This window comes from Thermobia domestica, chromosome 4, assembly GCF_964235325.1.
Source record: "Thermobia domestica chromosome 4, izTheDome1.hap1.1, whole genome shotgun sequence".
NCBI classification, from domain to species: domain Eukaryota; kingdom Metazoa; phylum Arthropoda; class Insecta; order Zygentoma; family Lepismatidae; genus Thermobia; species Thermobia domestica.
The window spans coordinates 44,927,917-44,954,674 of NC_137457.1; positions in this window are offsets into that span (position 1 = coordinate 44,927,917).

A 26,758-nucleotide genomic window follows, 5' to 3' on the forward strand; every position below is an offset into this window, starting at 1 on the left:
TGTCACCATTTTTGTATGAGGGAATTTCTAGAGTGATTTTGTGGGAATTTGATGGAGTGTAGATTCCTGTGTGTGTGTGTGTGTGTGTGTGTGTGTGTGTGTGATATATTACAGAATACAAGATGTCGAGGAAGTGTGTAAATAAACCGGACAATTTCTCTTATGTGTGTGGGGAGCTGATATTTAAATCACAACGTCGATGTTTTACTCCACTTGTGAGGAAGTGTTATCAGTTATATTTTGGTTGCTGTGTAGGGGACCAGGATAAGAACTGGGTTCCTCACTACATTTGTAATACTTGCGTGAAACGTCTGATTGGGTGGGCAAATGGTGGACGAAACATGAACTTCGCAGTACCGATGATCTGGAGGGAACGAAAAGATCATTCTTCTGACTGCTACTTTTGTTTGACACAGATAAAAGAAATAAGCAATAAATCTAACCACACAGTACAGTACCCTAATTTGCCGTAAGTAATTAGGCCAGTTCCACACAGTGCAGAATTACCTGTACCAGTAACTCCTCCTCATCTTACGCTAAATGAGGATTACGTACTTGAGGCAACTATTGAAGTTCCAAATGAAGAAGATGATCCTACTTATGTAGGAAGCACATCTACATTGGATCCCCATCTGATAACTCCGGGTGAACTAAATGACCTCGTACGGGATATAAAACTCTCCAAGACACAAAAAGAACTTCTTGATTCTAAACTTGAGACTGGAATCTGCTCCATCGTGACACTAAAGTGTGTATTTTTCGAAACCTTCATACAGAGTTTCAAAACTATTTTCTCAAGAGAATGATTTAGTGTATTGTAATAATGTCTGTGTTGTGATGGATACACTTGGACATGCACATATAAGTACAGAGTAGATTGCTTATTGACTCTTCGAAAACTAGTTTTAAAGCTGTCCTTTTGCACAATGGCAAAAAATTTCCTTCAGTGCCTTTGGCTTATGCAACTAATATGAAGGAAACCTATGAAAATATCGAAATAATGTTAGAAAAAATTCAGTATGAGAAATACAAGTGGACCGTTTGCTGTGGTTTACAAGTCATTTCTTTTTTAATGGGTTTGCAGCTTGGTTATACGAAATATTGTTGTTTCCTCTGCGAATGGGACAGCAGGAACAAAGCGGAACATTATATCAAGAAGGAATGGCCAACGCATGTATTAACTCCTGGACAGAAGAATGCTGTTTATTCCTCACTGGTGAGCCCTGATTAGATAATTCTACCTCATCTTCACATAAAGTTGGGGCTCTTCAAAAACTTTGTTAGGGCAATGGACAAAAGTAATGCAGGATCTTGTTACCTCAAGGAAAAAATTCCTCGGGTTAGTGATGCTATTGATTTTTGTAGACCCCCAAATAAGATGTTTGATTCGTGACCAAAACTTTGAGGATCTCTTAACTCTGGTTGAGAAATCAGCTTGGTGTCCATTTAAATGTTTAACAGAGAACTTTTTAGGAAACAAGAAAGCCCCAAATTACCGTGAAATTGTGAGTGATTTCCGGCAATCACTCAATGAAATGGGTTGCAACATGTCCCTTAAAGTTCACTTTCTAAACTCTCACCTGCATTTCTTTCCTGAAAACCTTGGTGCCGTTAGTGATGAGTATGGGGAACATTTTCATCAGGACAATTCCTCCATGGAGAAGAGATACCAGTGACAGTGAAGTTTAAAAATGCTAGCTGATTACTGTTGGACACTTAAAAGAGATGTTCCAGAAACCAAACACAGGAGAAAGTCGACAACTAAAACATATTAGTTGAGGTAAGTAAGTGTCCATTTATTAAGAAGATATTACTCAATTCTATTGTATTATTTATTAAGTAGATATAAAATAGTGACACGGTGTATACATCATTGAAAATATGTTTTATTTCAAATCCAATAACATATAAACCGTGCTTATATTGTAATTTTCGTGGAAGTTATATGTGATTTTATCTGCACTAATGAATATTGTAAAATGAACAGTACACATAGCATATTTTTTACATAAATATGTTTATTTCTCTAGATAGAATAATGGTATACTTATGAAACTTAGAGGGCTTACTAAGTATAAATCAAGCTAACATACAATATAATTTGTGCGTTTATATACCTAAGGCACCCAAGCTACAAGTGTGAAAATGGTTTTTGAAAAAAGAAAAAAGAAAAAGAAAAGAAATTTGAAGGGGAAATTTTCCGAAAACACCTCTGTCACGGGAAAACTGAGGGTGATGGAGAAAAACTAATTGCAGATTCGAATTCTACGTGAAAAGTTCTATTAGAATTAGGTGTTTTCTTCCGTGTGCCAGAGAAAAAGAATTTTTTTCGACTAGTGTAATAGGTACCATTTTCAAACTCAGCAACCGTTATTCAAATCGGTTAACGTTGATCGCAGATATTAAAAACACTCACATCCGTATATTATTTAATACAAACGAAAATTTTACCTGCACATTTCTGCACAAACGATGTATAAACGATCGCGACAATTTGTGGTTCAATCGAACATGGTGGGGCTAGCACTTAGACAACTCCCCTTTTTTTCGTTCTGTCCACGCACCTGAAAGCGTAGAAAAAAAATATTTCGCTTCCGCATTACTGCTCAAACGATGTACAAACAATTGAGATAATTTTCTTTTGAATCGGACGTAGGGAGGTGCTACCAATTAGGCAGACTATACTTTGTTATCGTTTTGGCGCGCCCGCAATTGTGTACAAACGAAAATTACGCCTGCACATTTCTGCACAAATGATGTACAAACGATTGCAACGATTTTTGCTTGAATTGGACATCTGCCATTTAGACAGCCCCCACTTTGTTTCCGTTCTGGTGGCGCCCCTAATTGTGTACAAACGAAAATTTGGTCTGCACATTTCTGTACAAACGATGTAGAAACGAATGCGACAATTTGTGATTGAATTGGACATGGTGGAGAGGCTACCATTTAGACACCCCCCCCAGTTTTTTCGTCCTGGCGGCGTCTCTAATTGTGTACAAACGAAAATTTCGCCTGCACATTTCTGTACAAACGAAGTACAAACGATTGCGACAGTTTGTAATTGAATTGGACATGGTGGGGGGCTACCATTTTGACAGCCCCACACGTTGTGTTCGTTCTGCTGGCGCCCCTAATTGTGTACAAACGAAAATTTCGCCTGCACATTTGTGTACAAACGATTGAGACCATTTCCGATCGAGTCTGATAAGGGGGGCTGTCTAAATGGACGTCTCCTTTTCATCTCTACTGTAATTAAATTCTTCCTCGAGAAAATCTGTAATCAACACTGTCAGTAGCTACGTCGTCGACTAATATACCTTAACAAGTACACCTTTATTTTCGTATATTTTTCAACAGTTAACCAATTTAAAACTATCGCAAACAAGAATATGTAGTCAACTTCTTAAATACTTCGCTCGCAGGAACCCGTTCAGCGCGTGCAACAAGCAAAAACAACTTGTTTGGCGTTTCACAAATGAAAAAGGGGAAAAAAGAAAAGCAAAAGCAGCACGGCAGTGCCTTATCGCTGACAACATAGTTTCGGTCGTCACTAACGCCAATAGACCTACTAGCGGTGTACAAGAGTTATACAGTTACAATATACGTTGTACCACACTAGCGCTACAGGCGGAATGTGCTCGAACTACAAATGAATATGTTCCCTTACAAGTATCAGTCGCTGTTGCACCCTCTTTAAATTCTACACATCCTTTTTTCTCCCACTTTTTGACCTTGACAAGCAGAAGTACCAGGCTTCCCGAGTTCACAACCATAAACTGTTTGTGTACTGAGTACGTTTTCAGTTCTTCGAATGACTGTGCGCGCGAAGAACAAGGTTGATGATCGGGCTACCGAATACGGCAGTCAGAAACACCCGTTTGCAACTTTAAATGTAAAATACAAATATAGAGCCTTGACAATACCGTGAGGGTGAATATATATATATATAGTTGAGATATGGAGCGAGCGTAGGCATATACTCTTTATGTGTTTTATGCGTACTCCGAAATCAGAGAAAACAGTATGGTATTGTTACTTAGAATCCCATAGTATCTTACTTATAAAGGATTTGGGGTAAGAGATTTGAGAATTTATATGTCTAATATTTTTAATTAGACCTAGAAATTTAGTACGCGACTCCTTCTTCCTACAAATACGTTTTAATATAACTCGTATTACCTTCAAGAACGTTTCTGTCAGCTTCATCGTTTGAGATTGACTTAGTTAAATAGTACGGAGAGAGAAGTGTCGCAGGATGGTAAGCTTCAGAAACGAGTTTCTACCGGAAATTCACCACCAGTACCTCCTTGATTATTATATTCTTTATTGAAGGCTCTAGAGCTTAGAATATAATTTGACAGAAGGAATGTATAATTTCGTAATAACAAATAAAGAAAAATTCATTATGTCTATTATAATTGTTGAATACAAAATGTCTTGAAATTACATAATAAAAGAGAAAAAACTCTCAAATTAATACTGAAAATTTCTGCACAGATTACAACAGAAAAAGTCGTGATATTCATTGCCTTGACTAATAAAGCCTCTAGAAATAATCTTGTCTCGAGTTGCTTATTAAGTTGATGTTAAGACACATAGCCCTCACGACGCATGAGCATGTTTCCTCCAGGTGAGTTTTTCTAAGTTCTAATTCATACATTTAAATACTAGAAATTTTAAGTTCTTTTCAACTCTCTGTCTGTTGGACACTACTGTTGCTCAAGGCCTGCGTTCTTGAGCTAAAGAGTTGATTTTTTTGAAGAAGATTTAAGGGCCAAATTCGGCATCTTCTGTAAACTACTATGTCCTACACACCAGCCTCGGAGAAGGAATTAGAGTAAGTCAATTGGAGGCAGTTTTGATCTCTCGCCTCTGGCATCAATTGCCGGATTGCTTGAACAATGAGTTTAGCTTACATTCAGTAGGGTTTTAATTTGTAGGGTCTTACTTTCAGTAGACTGTGGAATCATTTTCATAAGTAAACTTTACCTCTGGAGCTTTAGTGCAAGAAATATTGTCTTAAAGGTTAGTAAGATAAAGGTTTCTCTTAAATTCTGCATAGTGCTGTAACTCATGATAACCACTTGAAGCTCTAGGCATTCCTCAACCAAAGAAATCGTTATAATAAATCTAGATTCAGATTGAATATTTATTTTCCTTTTATTTCAATTATTTCCCTGTCTGTGTTCCTCTGAGGTGAAGGACATCTACGTCAGAAGTCTGAAATCCGACATTGGGGGGTTCCAATCCTAAAACTTAACACATTTCCCTTACTCATTAACCAAGAAAAATAATAAAAGAATATAAGAAGAAAAGAATATATAAGTTATTATTATGTATAGCATTGACGCAGTGGGTTGGAAGAGTTAAATACATTTTATTCAAGAGTTACAATGAGGTTCTAAGTTCTGTTGTGGTATTACTGATAAAGGCATACGTCTTAAGGAGGATTACAGTAGCACTTCCGTTTATGTTGTTAATACACACTAAAGACAGGCACAATTTATGACCGACCGAGATCGATTTCCTATGTTCGGGCTGTTAATTTTGTGTCCAAAAATGGATTTAGTGGTTAGTAAGAACAAATTCCTAACTCTGCAGGCGGCAATGATTAGAACGAAAGTTAAATACAACACTTTATCGAATCGAAGACCAAGATGAACTCATGTGGAGGCTGCTTTTGTACCTATCCACCATCTTGGACGTGCCGATCGTTGAGGCGTACAGAGTATGTACGAATACCAACACAAATACTAAGATTTCCTGTAACGATTTATGTGAGAAACGGGGAAAACATAACTGAAAACAAAACAAATGCATAGGGTTAATTTTACTTGATCAGCAGGTAATTTACATTCACACTTACTTACATGTAATTTTACTGGTATACTTCTACTGGTACATATATATTTCAATATATTTTCAGAACCTTCTAGCCCATTTAATATAGAATACAAAAATAAAAAAGGCAGAATTAATTTAAGATGGAATTATATTTTCATTGCCGGCCGATATTCAAATTAGTGCTTCACGACCAGTAAGTACACGTTGGTTCACGGAAGACTTCACCACTCCTCACATTGATCACAGGGGATTTTGGGACGGATTTAATGAAATTCCATAAAGAAATCCTTTTGATTTTGTCTTCTTATTCCGACGACCATTTCCAGGCTCTATCCGTGTCAATTCAACTTCCATCTTCCCATTGTGAAGTTTATGGTAAAATCACTTAATATACGATAAATTAATAGTACAACAGATGGATTTGTCTTTCACATAACTTTTTCTATTTTACCATAAATATTGACGTAATTAACTGCGAAGATTAAATTTGCTGGTTGTCCAGAAATGTATGCAATAAATTTTCACGATGAGTGTTCACATGGTTTCAATCATTATTATATCATTTTCATATATACAGACTAACTGTCACTGTAATATTTACGAATTGAAACTACGTTGACTCTTGAAACTGTTTATACAGTTAATTTCATAGCATCGTGAAGGATGTCAGATTTTGTCACAGATATCCTGTACAGTCGATCTACCTGGTTCTTCTTTGAGTTTGTGATGGCGTCGCAATGTCAACCTTTCGCAGTTTCGACACAAAATTTTCGTCTTCCTACGCCTGTTAATGACAGTGCGTAATATTAAAATATTAGTAGAAAGCATTCATTTTTAGGTAATATGTATATCATTGAGTTTATACTTATTTACCATTTAATGAAGGTAATTTAAATACCAAAAACAATAGAAGTAAACGTCGATGACATCAAGTTGTATGGAACTACTTTTTGAAACATAATAGCCACTTCACATCCCTTTGTTTCCTGGGCACGTAAGACAAGTCATCACGGTAAAGTGTTGAATACCCGTTAAAGAACAGCACCTTTATACAAGATTTTGCGTCAACGTACAGTGCGTAGAGTCTTATTCCACTTGAGATGGGGCTGACTGGGGAATTTAAACAAATGGAATGGGAGTGAGGGAGGACACACTCTCACAAATTCCTCGAAGATTATCAGAATCCTGGAATCTTAAGATATTTCCCTTAAAATATATTTTTCTGATGATTATTCCTCTTTTTTCTTGCAATGTTAATCCTTGATATATTATGGTTCGTTTACACTTTACACGAACGTAAATGGGCTATTTATTTCTATGGGCTATTCATCTTAAAGGGGCTTTGCTTACATTGTACAAGATAATATCTTGGTTCATAACACAATATTTTAACACAAATTGAATAGCATATCGATTATATATTATGTTTTCACTTTATATAACCTACATATAATTTTCATACGTTTTTATTTATATTACATGACCTATATAGCTCGTACACCATTATATAAATCATAAAATTTCAACCTTTTTTCCTTTTAATTTATATATGCATATGTCTGACTCGTTTTGTTATATCTTAAACTAAACATTTCTTTAATATTACACTAAGTATATTTAATTTTCAACATTTTAAAGAAAATGAAATGCAAAGTGTAAAACTAAATATTTTTATGCACATATGTGGTTACTCATTGCTAACTTTCAAAATAACTTTTAACAAAATATTATTTTGATTATTCAAACATTTAAAATACAATATTTAAACGACATAATATCAACTTATTGGTTAAGTCCAATCATTATGCAATGATACAATAACATGAAAGTACGAAATAAATTTTCTTATTAGTAAATAAATTTTCAAAACACATTACATATTAAAAACTCTATTTTCAACATAGCATTGAATAATATACTTTTGTCGAGATATAATAAAACTTTATCGGCGCATTCAAGATCCGCATCTAAATTTTGCAACGTAATAATTCAGTTGTGCTTCTCTCTGACCACTCGACAGGGTCTGCCTTGCTAAGTTTTGAAGATACCTACCCACAATACATCATTTGTTTCCCTATCCAGAGATGAGGCCGGTAGATAGAACATAAAGTTAAAATCTAAAATAATAAAGAATGGGATTTACCAAAATTGCTTACTAAGAGCTTTAAATAAATATTGTATTACTCAAGATACATGGGGGACCTTCTCTCTGTGTCTTGGCATACAGCTTAACTTGTGTTTCCATTACTTTAAAAAAATATCAACGGCCATCTGGAGCTCGCATAGCTGGTCACAGATGCCTGCTCACATCATATCAATATATATAGAATTCTATCATTTTGAAGTCCTTTCAAAACAACGTCATTTGACGTCCCTTTTTAATTCAGTACTGTACTTGCTATATCATGTTTAGCTCTATACCGTTCGGAGTATATACAGTTAATGGACTATGTACATCACGAAACTCATAAGTATACTCCAAATCAAAATATTTTTTTCAATACAGAATTCTATCATTTTGACTTAATTTTAAAACTTCTACAATATGGCTTCCGGTGCATATACACCGTAATTCGGCGTCCAGCGATAATATATTTGATACGAAAACCACCATTTTGACGTCCTGCAACGTTGCCAAATTTGGCACTCAGTTTTCTAGAGAAGGAAGTGGATTTCAATTTGTGCTAGTACACAGTCACATTGATGGCTGTCCTGGTGCACAAAAAACCAATTTGCCTTGCGTTTTCATGATTTATCGTTATATATGTATATATATAAATGTATGTATGAATGTACGTATGTGTGTGTGGTGTGTGGTGATGATTGTGTGTGTGTGTGTGTGTGTGCCTGCAGCATAATTTTGGAGACTCTATAGCAGTTTCAACCAAGCTTGATACATATAGTACTTACAGTATGGAGGAAAGTACTCCCGCGGTTAGACCCCCGTACACACCTTGGGGAGTGGGAAGAGAGATAAATATAAATGATCGGAAACGAATGATATTAGTGGTGAATGCATTGATTTTGGAGTCCATTGGTAACAGTTCCCATGCACCTAATGTCCAAGTACATCTTCCAGTGAAAGTAATACCCCCTAGCACACATAGGGGAGTAGCAGGAGTAAACTAACTAACTATGTACCCTATGGAGTTCGAAGATTCAATACCAAGTTCACAAAAGGTTTAATTGACTTCTATCCCAAGCGAACTGGTTTCAGTTTCTACTTTGTATTTCTATTTCTGGGATGTCGTTTTAATATTCTCCTCCCATCTGCGCCTAGGTCTTCCTAATGGTCGTTTTCCAATTGTGCGTCCTATTTAAATGAAAGTGCAATTTCAGTAGGATGAGTGACGTATAAACAAATGAAAACTGTCGATATTGGTGTCGAATCCATACTTTTCGGAGCCCATGAGATGAACACTTACGATGGCGTCCAAATCCAAATTCATTAGTATTCCTTAGTGGAGGGCTGTGACAGATAAACATAATTAAAAATAAAATATATTGGTGTCGAATCTATTGTTTTCTGTATCCATAAGTTGAATGGTAACAGTTTTGATACTCTCTAAGTGAACGCTCTGATGTCAGAAGATGACATATTCTATCACTTTTAGAAGAGACATAAAAATGATCGAAATTGACTCATATTAGTGTCGAATCATTAGCTGCATTGTTGCTAATCATTAGTTTCGATTTGTTGCATTTGCAATGCCGTTTACGTCCACCATAGTGATAGCATAACCAACTTAGTCCTTCTACGGGGAGTCGAGGGGATATGAAAGTGATAAGAAAACTACTTATATTAATGTCGAATCTATAGTTTCTCGGGTCACTTGGATAAAGAGTGGCGCTCCAGAGGCTATTTAAGTTCACTTTTAGCCATTATTAACACCCTGGAGAAGGGGTGAAATTGTGAATGGAAAAATAATCGAAAATGACTGATGTTAATATTTATTCCATAGCTTTCGAAATTGACAGGTAGCAATTCTGATGACCTTTGAGTTCAGTCACCAGTAAGGCTAAGACACCTGTCCCACCTAGGGAGAATCGAAGAGAGTAACACACATAATGGTCGATAACGACGGATATTATTTTACAGTCCAAGCTTCGGGAATGTAATAGAGATGAATAACAACACTTTCAATGCCGTTTAAGTCTAAGTTCAAATAGATTACTACTCCTCGGATGCATATGAGGAGAAATAACAATAAACGACTCATAGTATAAATTCATAGTTTTTAAAGCCCCTAAAAAGATTATCGACAATCACTATAACATTTAAATCTATGTTTAACTCCCGTTAGTATGCCTGGGATGGTAAGAAGAGGTTGATATGTGAACATAATTGAAAACGGTCTACCTTAGTGTCGAATCCATTATTCTCGATGTTGCATAAATTGATAATTACCTGGAAGCGTTTAAGTTCAAGGTGAAAATGGGTGAAATATAAAATGTCTCAAATGACAGATTTGAGTGGAATCTATATGTTGGGTTCATCAAGGTATTAGGTTTCAATCGTGATGACATTTAATCCCAAGGCATGGATGAACATTTCAACTGCATTGGGAATTTACAAGGGAAGCGCCAAAAGCGTTGCTCGCACATCTATGTATGTTCGGAAATGGTGTATATACAATATAAATGTATATTCTAGCATGACTGTGAAACTTCTGAAGCAATTTTATCCAAAATTGGTAGACAAATCACTTTCAATTACAATAGACAAAATAATGTTGCATAGGACACTCAAGGGGTGGAAGTTCGAAGGATTGACATGTAAAATTAATGCAAACTGACTTATATTAAAGTGAAATCGATAGTTTTCGGGGACGCTGAAAAGAACAGTGGCGCTCACAATGCTATTTAAGTCTAATATCATCTTCATTGGCACAAGGTGGTAGAAGAGGCGAATAGTAAAATGAAAAAAAATAACAGATTTTGTCAAATTATAGTTTTCGGTGTCGGATAAATGTTGACCTGTTTAAAGTATTTTGGAAATATTTTGAAGTTAGTACTAACTTCAAAGCGGATCTTTAATCATTTTAATTTTACTAAAGGTATAATCTTTAGAGTAGGGTGTTTCATAATGTATGCCAAACAAATAATTTTTATATTTATGATTACACTTTCATTTAAATTCTAAGGGGGAAGTAATTAAGACGTTTCCCATAAACTTTTTCTTCCCATGAGGAGAACGTTCATTTCAGCTAGTACTATTATAGGTCTAGTTTATCAATGATTTGTTTCTGTATACTCTGTCGCTTTATAAAGGTATTGACTAGGTCCTTAACATATACAAATACAGAATTAAAGTTTACAGGGAACAAAATGTATAAAATCAATTCAATTTCAAAAAAGGAATGGTTTGTGCATTTTTCTTTTCATTAGAACGCTTATATATTAAAATTTGAGGTAGACCAAATACTCAAGTCAGTAAATGCTTTTGAATTATAATTATACACATTTACACAACATTCATTATAATTTCTGCAAATCATTTTCATCTTGTGTCGTCAGAAGAGGTACTGTAGGCTTCAACTTGTGTAAACTATTTCTTTCTAAATTGTATACCCTGGCAGCACGTCCTCATAACATATATGCAATCAGTCTTTGTACGTAAGCATTAGGTTATTTTAATTTGGAGGGAAACAGAGCTTAGAGGGACTAATTATGTCCATCTGTATTTCATTGCACACTATGCTCAAATTGCTACATTTAAAATGACCTTCACATTGATGGCACTGCATTTATCAATTATTAAGGGACGAAATTAATTACAAAAGAAACTGAACGGAGCGTGGAACTGGTAAGTCATATTATTAATCCTTATGAGGTCTCAAGACGAAATTTATACTGTATGACCGCCGTCCCTCTGTTGCCCGGATCACAGCTAAGAATTGGAAGTCGCTTTGGCTGTTTGCAAGCTCGCTTTTCCTGTAGACTCCTTCGATGGAGGAAGTGATTCCTCAGGCTCTGGTGAATAGTGGTGTCATTAAAAAATCTTAGTGGGAAAAGGCAAGAGAACATGTTTTGGCACAACACTACAACTCTTTATTCTTACCCATATATTCACAACCCTTTGACCTTTGTGTGTACTAAAAAGTGCCTATGAGCGCTACAGAGATTATATTTTTAAAAAATTCGAAGCTCATTTGTACGAATTGAATTTATTCTTTATTTTAAACATTGTCATCTATAGTTTATGCCGTGGAAAAGGTTTGAGGGAGGTAAGACAGTGCCATTTTACTGCAGGTACCGGTATTCAACTGGAGGGACTAAGGAAAACCCTGGAATACCCCATTCGTAAAGTTCGGACCAGATTTGTACCAGGTGCTCCCAAGTGTGAAACCAGGAATCTACCAACTGAGCAACGACTGCTCGGTTTCCTTCGTAGGAGGTGAAATAATACTTGTGAAATATATCTACTATATTTCAGCATTTCTCCTTCAGGACTTATTAAAACATTCTAGGCTTCAACCAAGCGGGCATAACTGAATTGGTAAAGCGTTACTGTCCGATCTGAAGGTCCATTTTGAATTCCTGATCCTTTAATTTCGACTCCGGTTATCTTCAGTACCGCCGGGAGAATGGCAGGATAATTCATATACTGAAACAGCCATGGGCGCTAGCTTTCACCATTTCCTCTTCACAGCATGCATCATAGATGCTAATTTCACTTCAATTGAAATGAATTCTATGTCTATAATTATATGTTTTATTTATAGATTCAAAATAGTAAAAAATGAAAATTTAAAATGAAATATTTGTTTAACGTCCCATAATTATGCCTTTTAGGCTAAGGGAGACGGATAATTAAGGCAAGTTAATGATAGATTAAAAATTGGTGAAATGATAATATGGGAGGAAACAGGAGCATCCTCGGGATGTATTAACCTTTAACTGTAGTGTTGTTACTATTCTGGCATTAGCCTGATGAAAGTGAATATAAATAAGGAAATATAAATCAATATAGTTCGAATAGAGGGACTTCTGCAAACTGACAATGACCAGGAAACTATGGATAATTTACATCTAGTAGTGTTAATGTTTCTAGTTTCCAGATCCAGTTTCTAGTAAAACAATATAAAGAAGAATTACCAATTTTTTAAATTAAAAAACGATATTAATATACCGACGCTTGTGAGTATTGAGTGTGAGTCTGTATGGTGAGTAAATACAGAGGATTTGTCAGTCCTTTGAAACATGATAAACGGTTTTCTCCTTTCATTCACTGTCATTGCTTAATTCATATTGAAAACCTAGCCAGCGAAATAAAATATGTTCATGAAATTTCAGAACATTTTAATGTCATTGCTAAATTAAAAACCTTTCTTATTGTAAGACCTCTTAACGAACGATTGCTAAAAAATCTCTTGCATGATTTATCAGCATCATATTCAGAACTCATCGTTTTGTGGATATTCGTTGGTTTGTCTTGGCTTTTACAACGATCTGGAAAGTTTTCGAAGCAATCAAGGCACACATATCTTCAGAAATCTTCTATGAATTATTTTATGACGATCCCAAGATTAATATTGTTTTCACAGTAGTCCTCTTTCACTATCTAAAAGAACTTAATAAACAACTCCAGACAGAATAAAACACAACTTGTGACATGAAACAAATTAGATTTTCATTTCGGTTACAGTTAGAAAGATTTCTTTGAACAGCAAGTGGAAATTTACTGCATCATTTCCCACAAATTGCACACACTTCAGGAGTCTTAGCTGAGTCAAATGTGATTTTCTTAATAGTACTTAGTAGGAAATTCAAAATCTTCGAATTTGAAGGACGTTTCCGTGTTTTGAAAGAAAATGAAGTTACTTAACATCCTTTTCTATCCAATCTGACCTTAACTAAAAATCCAGTTCATTGAAGATTATATTAAACTGGCTGCTGGTGTGGAACGAGAAAAGATAAACATTTAGTCCTCGTTCACGCTGAAGCAATTGTTGGAAAATATTACTAAGTATATATAAATGAAAGTGACTTTGTGAACTAATATCTGTTGAAGCACCCGAGCAATCAACATCAATTTTTCATTGTGGATTAGGTTCGGGCCTGATTATTATTTCAACCTGACGGTGAAACTTTGGGAAGGGGGAGGGGAAGACATAAAATGACCGATTTTAACATCAAATTCGTAGTTTATGAGGTTCCAGAGATGAACAGTGACACTTCTGATACTGTTTAAACCCAAATTAAACCTACATTAATATCCCTAAGGGGAGGATGGCGACAAAAAAAATTGAAATGGCCAATATTAGTGTCTAATTCATAGTTTTTGGGTGCTTAAGTTGATTGGTGACAGTTACGGTCTCCTTTATGTCCAAAATGAAACTATACTTCCCGTGCAAAGAACGGGTATTCTGCTAGTACAAAGTATTTGGGACACCCGTGCAAAGAACGGGTATTCTGCTAGTACAAAGTATTTGGGGCAGCAGAAAGCACAAAAGATTTCCGAATACTGTACTGTGGAGTGTTCCTTTTAAATCACATAGGCTAGGGCCTATATTCGGCGCAAACTATCCTAATAAGCATTTTCAGTTACGAAATACTTTAAGAACAAAGCACGATCACGAGGGATATTTGAGTGTAGATACAATCGCCTTTCATCTCTATAGTATCACTGAAATTCAAAGTAACATTCAAAATAAAAATCTGATTAATCTTGTATTTTGAAAGTATATGTCTTTATTAATTAATGTTGTTCAATTTCTTTGTGCTAGCGTACTTGCTATTACTTCTGGGTGGTATTTCAATCTTGAATGGGTTGAGAATACCAGTTTTAAACTATTCTGTTTAAGAAGCAGGTCTGTACAGAAGGGAACAGGGTTGGGCTTAGTTCTACCTCAGACTGAAAGCAACCCTCTTGGTGCCTACTATTTTCAATATTTAGAATTTCTCATTCTACAGCATAAGTTATAAAAGGGGAAAAGGATTAGGGTAAATAGGGGTTGCCCTAATTGAAAGAACCATACAAACGTTCCAGTGAAAAATCGAACATATGGAAAACATCAGTATGGAAAATTTTGTCGGTGATTTCTGTGGATGCGTTCATTTTAGTTTCTTTCTTTTCTTTTTCTTCTTTGATTTATTTTAGATCTCTAGTTGTCTACGGATTAGGTCGGAATAATAAATGTGGTAGCCAGGGCGTAGATATTAATGATATTCTCCGACTTCCCAGTGAGGATGTTTGGCCGCACGAATCGATCCCAGGACCTCCTGAGTATCAGGCGATTGACGGTCTATTTGAGTTTTAGTTATCCAGTTAATGTTAAACTACACACTTTTATGAATGTAGGCCTACTTGTTTATACAATTTAAGTATATTTTTGAAAAGAGGCATTACCTTGATTTTATTTTGCAATAAAGAAGAAGCTTGTTTCCAAAAGATACTATATCCATTTTTTTTCAGAATTTGAAATTTTATTGGGAACAGGAAGATTAGTGGTACTTCTGCATAAATATGATGATAATTTGTATCAGAACGCTCTGAAACCAAGTTAAAAACGAACTTTAGAAACACATTTGTTCCAATATGTAGTATATCCAGCAATTGCAATTTTCAAAACATACTATATACTTTCTTCATTCCATAGTGTACTGTATCCTGCATGTCTTAATACCTATGTCTTTTTTTCATCTCAAAATGTACTATATCCAACTAAAACAGCCAAACAGTTCTTTTAGGCTCCTTTTTAAGTATTCTGAGTAGCAAATGTGACAGTATTTCATTTGTAAATTGTACTGAAAGGATTCATGCTTTTATTTGAGAATGTTGCATTTAGTAACGTCCTTACAACACGCAGTAAACATTATTGTTAGTATTTATGGTTGATGTCACTCTTATTGCTAGCAGTGCTCGCTTTAACTAGTTTTGCACGTTAGTTTAAGTCAAACATTACACTTTTCGAGTTGTGTCTGTAATATGTTTGTTGTTTGGAGCTAGTTTAATAAATATCATAATGTTCCCTTGTAGCAAGAAAGTTCTTGGCCAGTTGGCGCGTGCGTGGCTTCTGGGTTTCTACGCTTGCACTTGAAATGCATGCTTTCATAAAATCTGACCTTTGTTGTACTTGCAAGCGATGCTTTAGACCCTTCGCAGAGAGTTACAGTATCTCTGTCCGTTCATTAGCTATTCACTTCACTTGACTTGTAAAACGCTTGCGTCAAGCTTGAATGGAACATTGAATGCAAGGTTGCTCCCATGTAACTTCACTACTGGAATCCAGTTTGCGGTATGCTAGCACGTTTTCCAATCAAGCTGGATGGAAGCTTGACCGACTTGCAATTCAAGTTTACAACAAGCGGTTTGCAAGTTATCATTGCTACTAGGGTTATCGAGTGAAGAAGAAGAATATAGTGATCAAGACGAATGGGACTATTGTGCTGAAACACCACCAGAACATTCATGTAAACGACACAAATAGATTGTGAACTTATATGCATATATCTCGTGTAATAAAAATTAATGCCATAGTGTATGGTTTTAGTGTACTATTTAGTAAGAAAGTATTTTTAAAATATAATCTTGCATTACCCTCTTCTATAATTTTAGTTTCAAGACACTATATTCATTCTATTTAGTACCAAAACATACTATATCTACATATAAACCCAAAAGGTACTATATCCATAATTTCTAAAATTTAAAATATTTTATTAAAAATTACTAAGCACATCTATGCACCGAGTTATGTATCGGTAAAATCAATTATAAAATATTTTATCTAAATGAAATTGAATCACTATTCTACAGCAAAATTTAATGATCATAATAGTTTTCTCTGTTTCGTGAAGAAAATCCCAAGTGTGATATAGTACATTTTGGAAACAAGCTCCTCTTTAAATCAGGGATAATAAATGTAGTAACCTATAAATCGCACATTTTACAAGCTCCTAATTTATTTCTTTCGTTTCTTTCCAAAGGAACGCTATATTGTGAAAAAATATTTTATAGTCGCAAACTTATCATTATCCCGAATTCTGCTCTAAAATTTCAAGATGTACATTATTATTATTATTATTATTATTATTATTATTATTATTATTATTATTATTATTATTATTATTATTATTATTGTAAGAAAATATTTTATTATGAGAAAGAAAAAGATTACTTTCTCAGAATATATTTTTTCTCTAATATTTAAAACCAACGTTTTCTAAAAATAAAAAGCAGATAGGGAGAGAAATGAAATAAATGTGAAGTGGGCAAGAGTACTCCGCGAGTATGAATGAATGACATTTCTCAAAATTGAAAGTAGCATTTCTTTGTATACCAAGTGTACTCTTTTTCTCAACTTCCCTTTACTGAATTCAGTTCCCCTTACTTTTGAGAAACAACGTTCAGTCAATATTGTTCCCAATTTTGAGTACTAATTTATTTTCGTTTCTTAGGAAATTGAACATCAATGTACTGGTAGAAGTCCTAAAAGGAGATCGAAAGAAAGAAATAACGTATTTAACATTGAATACGAATCCAACATGATGATCCAAGCGATTTACTCGTTATTTGCCCTAATTTACATTTTGCCTAACACTTTATCAGGTGTCAATCACAGAAAAATCAAAACCGCGATTTTAGGTGAAATACCAATCCCATTTGACCTAATTCTATTACGCCTAAGGATGATCTCAAGAATGAAACACTCCGTATAGCCTATAGAGGATCTGGCAGTGTTTCCATATTCATACATAAATGAGTGACGGAAACTTACATAAAATACCACATATATTTCAAATAACTATATCCTAAAATATTTCACTATACAAAAAATAAATTAGACTACATCAATCAAATTACTAGTCATATTAAAAACTAAGTTCGCTAAAACAAAAAATATGCATTTCAAATAACTATAACAAGAGGTATTTCAAATATACAATATTGTAACTATACAGTGTAAATATACACACACAGTCATATAACAGCAGACATAACAGTAGTTAGCCTTTGTCAAAAACATAACATCACAAATTTACGATATATTACATTCACTTCTACACGGTGAACGCTTCTGAATCACACATATACACATAATAGGATATAACATCTATATAAGTGTCCCTGCATGGCGTAGTAGCTAACGCTGTCGTTTTTGATGCGAGCGGTCAAGGGTTCGATTCCTAGTAGGGACACTCCATCGAAAAAGCGTAACAACAGCTTTTTCAGGCCAGCAATCCTAACTGAGTTTTATTCTGGTTTTCCTCATTCACACCAGGCAAATGCCAGGACGGTACCAACCATAATGGTCCCATTCCGCTTCCTTCCTTCCTCATTCCTTTCTTCGTTTTCATCGGATAGTGTGCTCGCCGAGGGACGTCATCCCTCATACACGTGACGGGCTAAATGGCCTTAGATACCGATAGCCCAGAAATCTAATTCCTATAACGTCTATATAAGAAAATAAAGAAATTTCCTCGTTTCGTAATTCGTCTTTCAACCCATTGATCCTATCATTCAACCTTTTCTACTTTCCTTTTTGCAGCACCCCACGATTCCCAACTTGGGGACATATTAGAGGTGATTAATTCTTAGACCCTTTGTATTAGATGCGAGCACTGCTGCATTGTATTAAGTAAAAAGATATGGAATTGGTGGAATGGGAATATGGGAGAGTGCATTAACACAATGGAAAACGTGAGATATCATTTGTAACATAGGTATAGTATTTGATAAGAATAACTGTATTTTTTCCACTTGACGCCAATTTTAACTTATCTTGGATTTTGAGACAACATCAACATTGCACATTTTTCTCTTTCTTTTTCCACTCCAAAACTACTGAAGGAACGCCTGCAAAATTTAGCTCAGACTATAACAGGAGACTTCTTAATTGTCGTCAGTGTCCAAAGTTGCTGACGTACACAAGTTAGATGAGTTAAAGTGGTAAAAGGAAAATAATACAAAGTTTACTCAACAATATATATTCTTATTTCAATGAGTGAACAATGATAGACTAAGAAAGCAAATTACAATACTTGTACGTTTTGCTCACATTTCTTGTCGCGGTTATGCCCAAATTATGTTTTTTCACCGTTTTAACGAAACCATTGAACCTAGAACAACGAAATTTTACACAAGGTGTGCCTAAACACCATGCATGAGAGTACGTGTAGAGATTTCTTTTTATTTCCAAATTCCAAAAAAAAAAAAAAAAAAATCATCTGCTCTTGCATTATGTTTAGTGACTGGAGAAAATGGTATAGGAATGCAGGAGAATGCACCGACACAAAGGAAAACTAGAGATATTAATTGTAACCTAGGTATTTCATAAGCAACATTTTAAATTGTAGAGTTGTCGCCAATTTTAACGTATTCTGAAAAGCTGTGAAACTGCCCTCCAAGGTGGAAACGAAGAGTGTGGGAAACAAGATATTTGTTGTAACCTTGGTATTTGATAAGAATAACTAATTTTTTTTTCTGTAACATATTTTTCGGGTTCAACATTGGACATTTTTCTTTTCTGTCTTCTTTCTTTTTTTCACTTCAAGACTATCTATGGAAGGAACGACTGCAAAATTTAACGCTAACTGCAACAAGAGACTTCACAATTGTCGGCAGTGCCTACAGTTGCAGGTACATGTTAAAAGATGAGAAAAAGTGGCAAAAAGGAGAAAAAAAAAACACAAATTTTACTCAACAATATACAGTACATCCCTGCTTCAATGAGTGAACAGTGATAGAGTAAAAAGGCAAGATACAATATTTATACCGTACATTTTACTCGCATTTGTGGTAGCGTTCCAAATTAAGTTTTTTCACTATTTTAGCGAAACCATTGAAGCTAGAAAAGCGAAAATTTTCCAGTGATTCTTTAGAGCCGTAGCTTGTGGGGAGTAGGGGGTACTGTCCCCCAGGGAATCTCCCTGCCGTTCAAGGGGGCGTATTTTAAGACAAAATTTTCTTATTCCATATACGATACGAACATGAAATTATAAATGAAGCATCAAACAGGTTCACTACATTACATAAACGAAACAGCGCACAAAAGGTAAATATAACAAAAATGAGTCGTTGGTTCATTTCAGTAAAAAATGCCTAGTATTAGGGGTCTTAGAAATAATATTTATTCGTATGGCTTTGAGATTTGTCAATATTGTTCCCTTAATTAATTTGTAATATATGGAACGGGAGCAGAGGTGTAACTAATGACCCCACAGGCTCCGGGGGCTCATGAATAGTAAAAGAAAGATGGAAAGAGGGCCAACCAATTTTTTCAAGTTGGCCCAAATAATGCTTATCCCCCCCCCCGTCAGAAAAAAGTCTAAGTTACAGCGCTGTTATTCTTTTATTTAGTTCTTTTTCATTCTTTGTTAACTGGTGTTGATTTCAGTGTTTGTTCATCGGCTGTAATTCAAACAGATAACAAAGTTGGTTTAGAATATAAAATATATGGCAAAAAGCCTACATATCACAAGAAGGCCGTGGATGTTTATCCTTAAAGTACTCATTTTAGCATTTAATATGCTTGTTCAATTAATTACACAAACTATTAACATGTGTAGATGTGAGTGAAGTTCTGTAACGCTGCAAAAACCAAAATTGAAGATAAAATCGCTGATAAAAGCCGACGGGATAAAAATATAAAATTCAAAGGATATTCAACTTATTTAGTATAATTATTTCATTATAAATTTTACCACTATGTCGTAATACAGTTAAAATATATAAGCCAAAACAAAAGAAAAAGCGTAGCCAGCAAGTTGTCCTAGTAATTTCATAGTAATTACTTCTAGTGATTGTAGTAAGTTATTTGATGTAAGTTATTTTTTGTATCAAATAGATAATCACTGCTTTTGTCAACAAGGGTTTTTCCCTAACAGCAGTATTACATAGCAGGCGTATGCCTATCATGTTCCCTCAGGTACATGGAAATGTGCCCAGTATGTGCCTTATGTACCTATGAGAGGGACATCACATGGGTGACAAGTGATAGTCACAGTCTATGCCCACCCCTAGGCACATGCCTGACATGTACCTGGGGAACTTACCTAGTATGTTCTAGGTATAATTTTCCCCATACCGTAAGCGAAAATAACTCCTCCAAAATGTGTTAAATCGCCTTTATGCATAATTTGTTTCCATGAAGGTGAGTCTAAACAACACCTAAAACAATTAAACAGAAAAAGATAGGCGGGGTTGTACGCGAACCACCAACCCTTTGATTACTGAGCGTGTGCTCTTCCGACTTGGCCACGGAGGCCATGAAGAAAATATCGCTTGTAGAGAGATATTTTTTTTTAATTTTGCTAGAGTGCTCTTGTAACCTTGTATATTCGACAATAACCGTTTGGGATCAAATAAAATCTGCTCGCCATGTAAGTTTGTAACAAAATGACGCACGTCTCTTTACTTTACTTCATGGTTCTTCCATATTCACTTTCAAATGATCGGCGACAGTTGATATTTAAAAAATACAATTCCTTATCCCTAACTACGTAAATAATTAATTGTTGAATATGTATGAAAGATTCATCTTAATTTTTATTAATCAGTTATGTCACTTCTTTCTTCTAAATTAATCTCCCAAATTAGATGCATTTGTTGCTTCTTTTTTCTAAGCGATTGTGTACTAGGAGAGAAATCGGGGCAGAAAGTTCGAGAAACCGTGGCATGTTACTGCGCACCAGCAAATGCAGTAGCTGCAGCTGCAGCAAAAGCAAACAGCTGACTGTCATTTGTGCGTCGCTTCAGATATTAATTATGTGCCATAAGTATCTGAAAAAGTATGCACCTAAAGGAAGTACTCCGAACATGAAAAATATGTGTCCCAAGTGACGACATAAAAACAAATGACTATCAGAGTGCGAAACTGAGCCAGGTATATAAATGCTACATTTGTAGTACATAGTCGCAAATATAAAATTAGGTGTAACAAGCACCTAACACTTTAGGTAGCTGAAGTACATACTTAGCACTTCAATACAATATGTACCAAGTGTCGGGTAACTAAATGTAGCTGGGGCACCTAAATGGCACATGCCTAGCACATCTTGTGCTGTTAGGGTTATATATAAGTTTATATCACTTATTTATATAAGTATGGAAACACTGCCGGATCTTCCATATGGGGAATATTTCCCTTCTGGTAAGATCGTTAGGCGTAATGGCAATTGCCATTTCATCTAAAATGGTGGATGGTACTTTTTCTGTGATCGACAGCTGATAAAGTGTTAGGCAAAATGAGAATTAGGCAAAGTTGGAAGACACCGTTCCAAGCCTACCTGAGCACCTACCACGAAACCACTGAGATCAACGCTCGAATGCCAGATATAAACTTCTACTATTATTGAGTAATCTGTTTCTAATCCTGTGATCTGCTTCTCTATTTTTGTCTTCAGATGATAAAACTTTAGTTTATATTCAGGAGGTTGGTCGTAGTTCAAATCTCAATCATATCATCCTGACTTAGGTTTTCATGTTTACCGCAGTTCTACCAGCGGAATGCTGGGATGTTTCCTTAGAATAAGGCACAAATCACCACCTTCACCATCCCTAAGATCAATGTTAGCCTAAATAGAATAAAGTGAAAATAAAAAAGAATTGTGTTCCGTCATCGCCTAAAATAAAGACGTTTATTAAAATGTAAATTAAGTTCCGAGAAAACTGAAAATGTCTGACAAAATCAGAGATAACTGCTGAAACTTTTACACTGATTCAAATTATTACTTTGGTCTGATGAAGGTTATTTCAGGCTTTCTCCAGCACCTAGAATACGATAGAACTTCCATATATGTATATAGAGCTCCTTCGTGGCTAAGTGGTTAGCGTACGCGCCTTTAGCGTGGGAGACCCGGGTTCGATTCCCGGCGGGAGCTCATGTGGTTCGGATTTCACGTTAATCAGTAGGTCCACGTCTCATATAGCCCCGCTGCTGAAAGAGACGCTAAACTAAAATCAACTCAACAACTTCCATATATAATAACATGGCAAATGTCTTTCGAAAGTATTACGGAAATTATTTATTTGTTTATTTTATTTATTTATTTATTTATTTTTACATTTCGAAATTCATCTAGGTGTTTAGTAAATATTTTATTTACTTTTACTTTTTCTCAGTAGGGTAATATTAGAGCATGATAGTTAAAAATAATTTTCCTCCTCTTTCATAGCTGTTTTAAACTTGGGCCTATTTGCCAACAGAATGATTTATGTTCCTTCTCGAACAAGACAGGCTGATTTCTTGGTTTCTTTCCTCACCTGCAAGACCTCCTGATAGTGCTTCGCATTATCTTGAAAACAATGACAATAAGAACGTGCCGTCTGTTTGACCGCTGGTAACACCAAAACCTGTTTTTCACTTGTAAATATCTTTTCCTATACAATATAAGCATTTTCTCTGAGAAAACAGCCATATGTATAGTTTGAAGCAGATGGTGGCTGACGATATTCAGAAGTTCCGTGTCTGTGTTTCGTAATTCGTGTATTTGTTTTATTCAAGTCGTTCGAACTGTATGATTCAATCGAAAAGAAAATATGTAAAAAAAAAAAAAGTGGGAGTAATAATGGTGCATTATCATACTCCAAAGTGAGGAGCAAACTCATTTAAAAAAATATATATACTTATGGGTTATCTATATGTGAGACCAGACTTTAGAGATTTACCAACTACCGAATTTATTTTAGGCTTGAGGAATTTTCTGCACCAAATAATCGTCTTGGATTGGTTGAATTGGAATTTAGCATTCCTTTCTGCACCGAGGCTATATGAGACGTGGACACAAAACTTAACGTGGAGTAAGATCTATATAAACTCCTCAACGGAAATCGAACCCAGGTTCTCCCGGACAGAAGGGTATTTGTATTATTGGTATTTAATTATTTTATTTGACATATTGTAACCATGTAATTTTAAAATCAATTTTGTTTTCATTGAAGTGATCTGATAGGTATATATAATGAAGTCTCTAATAATAAAACACTTCGATGTTGTTCAGAGGTGAACATATGGAAGTGAATGTGTATGGTGGTCATGTCGAAGTTATAAAATGTACAAGATCAAAACTGTATTAAGCCTCACAGCACAAGTATTAAAGTTCAGAGGTCCTAAAAAACAATCAACATGCAGAAGTCCTAAAATGTATTCAGTCAATAATCCTACATACACAAGCCCTGAGTGCAGTAATCTTGTAGACCTCTTGTGACACTAGCATCAAGTATTGAAGGTCATACGCTGTAGCAGAATATCTTTACATATATCGAGGGAGGGTGAAGGAGGTGTTCACAATTGATAAATTACAAACGTTTCTAAAAGTAGATACCATGATAGGGAGAATACTGGGGACGTGGCACAAGACCTAAAACTAATTTCACGTCACAAGACCTAAACTGCACTAGATCTAAAAATCATTTGGCGGCATAAGACCTAAAAATCATTTGGTGGCACAAGATCTAAACGGCACTAGACCTAGAAATCTATTGTGGCGCTACCATCGTGTCCATGGCAAGAATACTGTCAATTTGTTAGTCAAAGTTCTAGATATACAGCTCCATATTACAGAATCAAATTCTAGGTTAGGTCTTACAACTAATTTGTAGAAGTACACATTATATCGTTCTGAAAAAAATTAGAAAAAAAGATAAAGCCTATTGTCCTTTCCTGCTCTTTGTATGATAGCATTATTACGGTGTCAAATTTTAACTGCCTGTCAAATGTGAATCCCAGATCCTTCACTTTTGGGGGCGGGGGTATTTCCAGACCATTGACCTCGTGTTTACTAACATAATATTGGGTTTTAGTTATATATGTCATAAATTTTGTTTTATTTGTGCTGAAGTACATTATTTTTACACATATATTTATTGTATTCAAGTCATTCTGTAACATGCTCGTTATTATTAATAATAATAGTTTTAATATTACTAATACGTATAGCTGTTACTGCTGGAATGACTACGTTCATAACAGTATTGTGGTAACTACTTACTAATAAAATGCTTTTTCGAATATTTAGGTCTGTAGTTTGTAGCATGGGTGCCCACAGACTTCATGGGTTATAACGTAGCCCATAGTACATCATTAAAATTATAGGGGACCTTTGAAAAGCAACTTAATTGAAATGAATGAGAAACTTAAAAATATGTTTAAAAGAATTTTAATTAATTCAAGAACAACACATTTTAATTACGTCCCAACCCTGGTTGGGGAAGGTGTATTGAGGTACGAACCATTGAAATAGTTTAGAAGCAATGCGTGGGCTTATTTTTTTATTATTATTATTTTTTTATTTTTTTTTAAAGTTTCTGAGTTTTGCGTCCTGATACAACGTCGTGATTACGAAGGAGAGATCCGACTTTTATAAGATTGCCAGATTGAACTGAACATAATGGAATGAAACTAAAATAAACATTAAATACACACTATAGGATCTATGTAGGAAAGCATGCATTTGAAGCGCAGTAAATTTGAAATTGAAAGGAAAATTTTATTCAGTATAATTACTACATTGACATGTATAAACGAAAAAAAATCAAAAAATAACGCTAGACTACAAACGTGATATACAACACACTACGTATACACAATACTAATATAGCCATTTAGAGATGTATCCAGCAAGTTATTCTAGGGGACATGAATGTTTTACGGGATGCAGGCATGTCACAAACAAAAAATAAACCAAAAGTTCTTTCAAGATTTTGAAAGCATTAATAACAGATAGATACATACATATTGCAGAATTATTTGCGTACATATTATTATTATTATTAGTAGTAGTAGTATGGTAATAGTAGTAGTACTAGTAGCAGTAGTATATTTCAAATATGCTACTTTTTTGAGACCTAAGTCTTGATACGAGTAGGTAAATTTAAAAGCAGGTTATTCACGTGAGGCACATGATGGTTTAACACCCAAAATAAACTCCTTTGTCTCCAATTGGGTGTTAGTCTGTTTTATGTTTATTACACTGACAGCAGATTTATTTTTATTATAACTACAGCAAATTAAAAATGTTTATAAAAGAATGTTAAAAAAATGGAACTTCACATCAACATGGTAATATAATTAATACAACCTAATTAATCATCCACTTTGTACTCTCTGCTTAACTGGATGAACCCGGCCCTAAATAAAGAACAGTTTTCTGCTCAAATTTCATAAACAGTGGGGAATTTTAATATTATAAATTAAATTGTATATTATAATTAAATAATTAAATTGTATACTATAATTATATTTTGCTAAGATAACGCTGAAATAAATAGTATTTTGTTCAGCGTTATACAACAGCCGTTATGGTAACATGCATCATCAGGAATAAGCACCATTTGTTGTTTCCAAAGAGAAAAAACTTTGCGCACGTAGGATATGCATCAATATGTTTATTTATAAAAATACCGCCAATTTACTTGATTCACAACACTGTCTAATCATAAAAAATATTTTAAAATGGAAAATACATGAATGTGGAGACTTAAATGTAGAGTAGCGAATGTTTGTGACCGTAGTATTTATCAAAGACTCTCTGGATTTTTCAAAGAGCATCCACACGGAACTCGAGTGATGTATCTTCACTTCGCTTAGCTCGCATTTTTTTTCAACTGACATTCCATCAATTATCATGATATTTTTTATTTTGAACACTCCTGTTCGAGTTTTCATCAATTTCTGGCTCGATACTGTTGCGTGAATCTAGCATTCCTTCCAAAATGCGAATAATAGTGGCTTTAACTGTGCCCAATAGGAGCGAACCATCTCAGCAAAGAGTCCTCGAGGGATTGTAGATAGCTCAAGCTCTCCAATCACTTTTTTATGTCAACGTGTGTACGACAGATGATTAAAACACGCACTAACAAACCTCTCTCTTCCTTCAATTTGATGATTTTACCGGCTACAGTTTTGTTAGCTTCTTCGACAGATGTTTGAAGGACCCCAAATTAAGGTTCCTCATTTTATCAAAC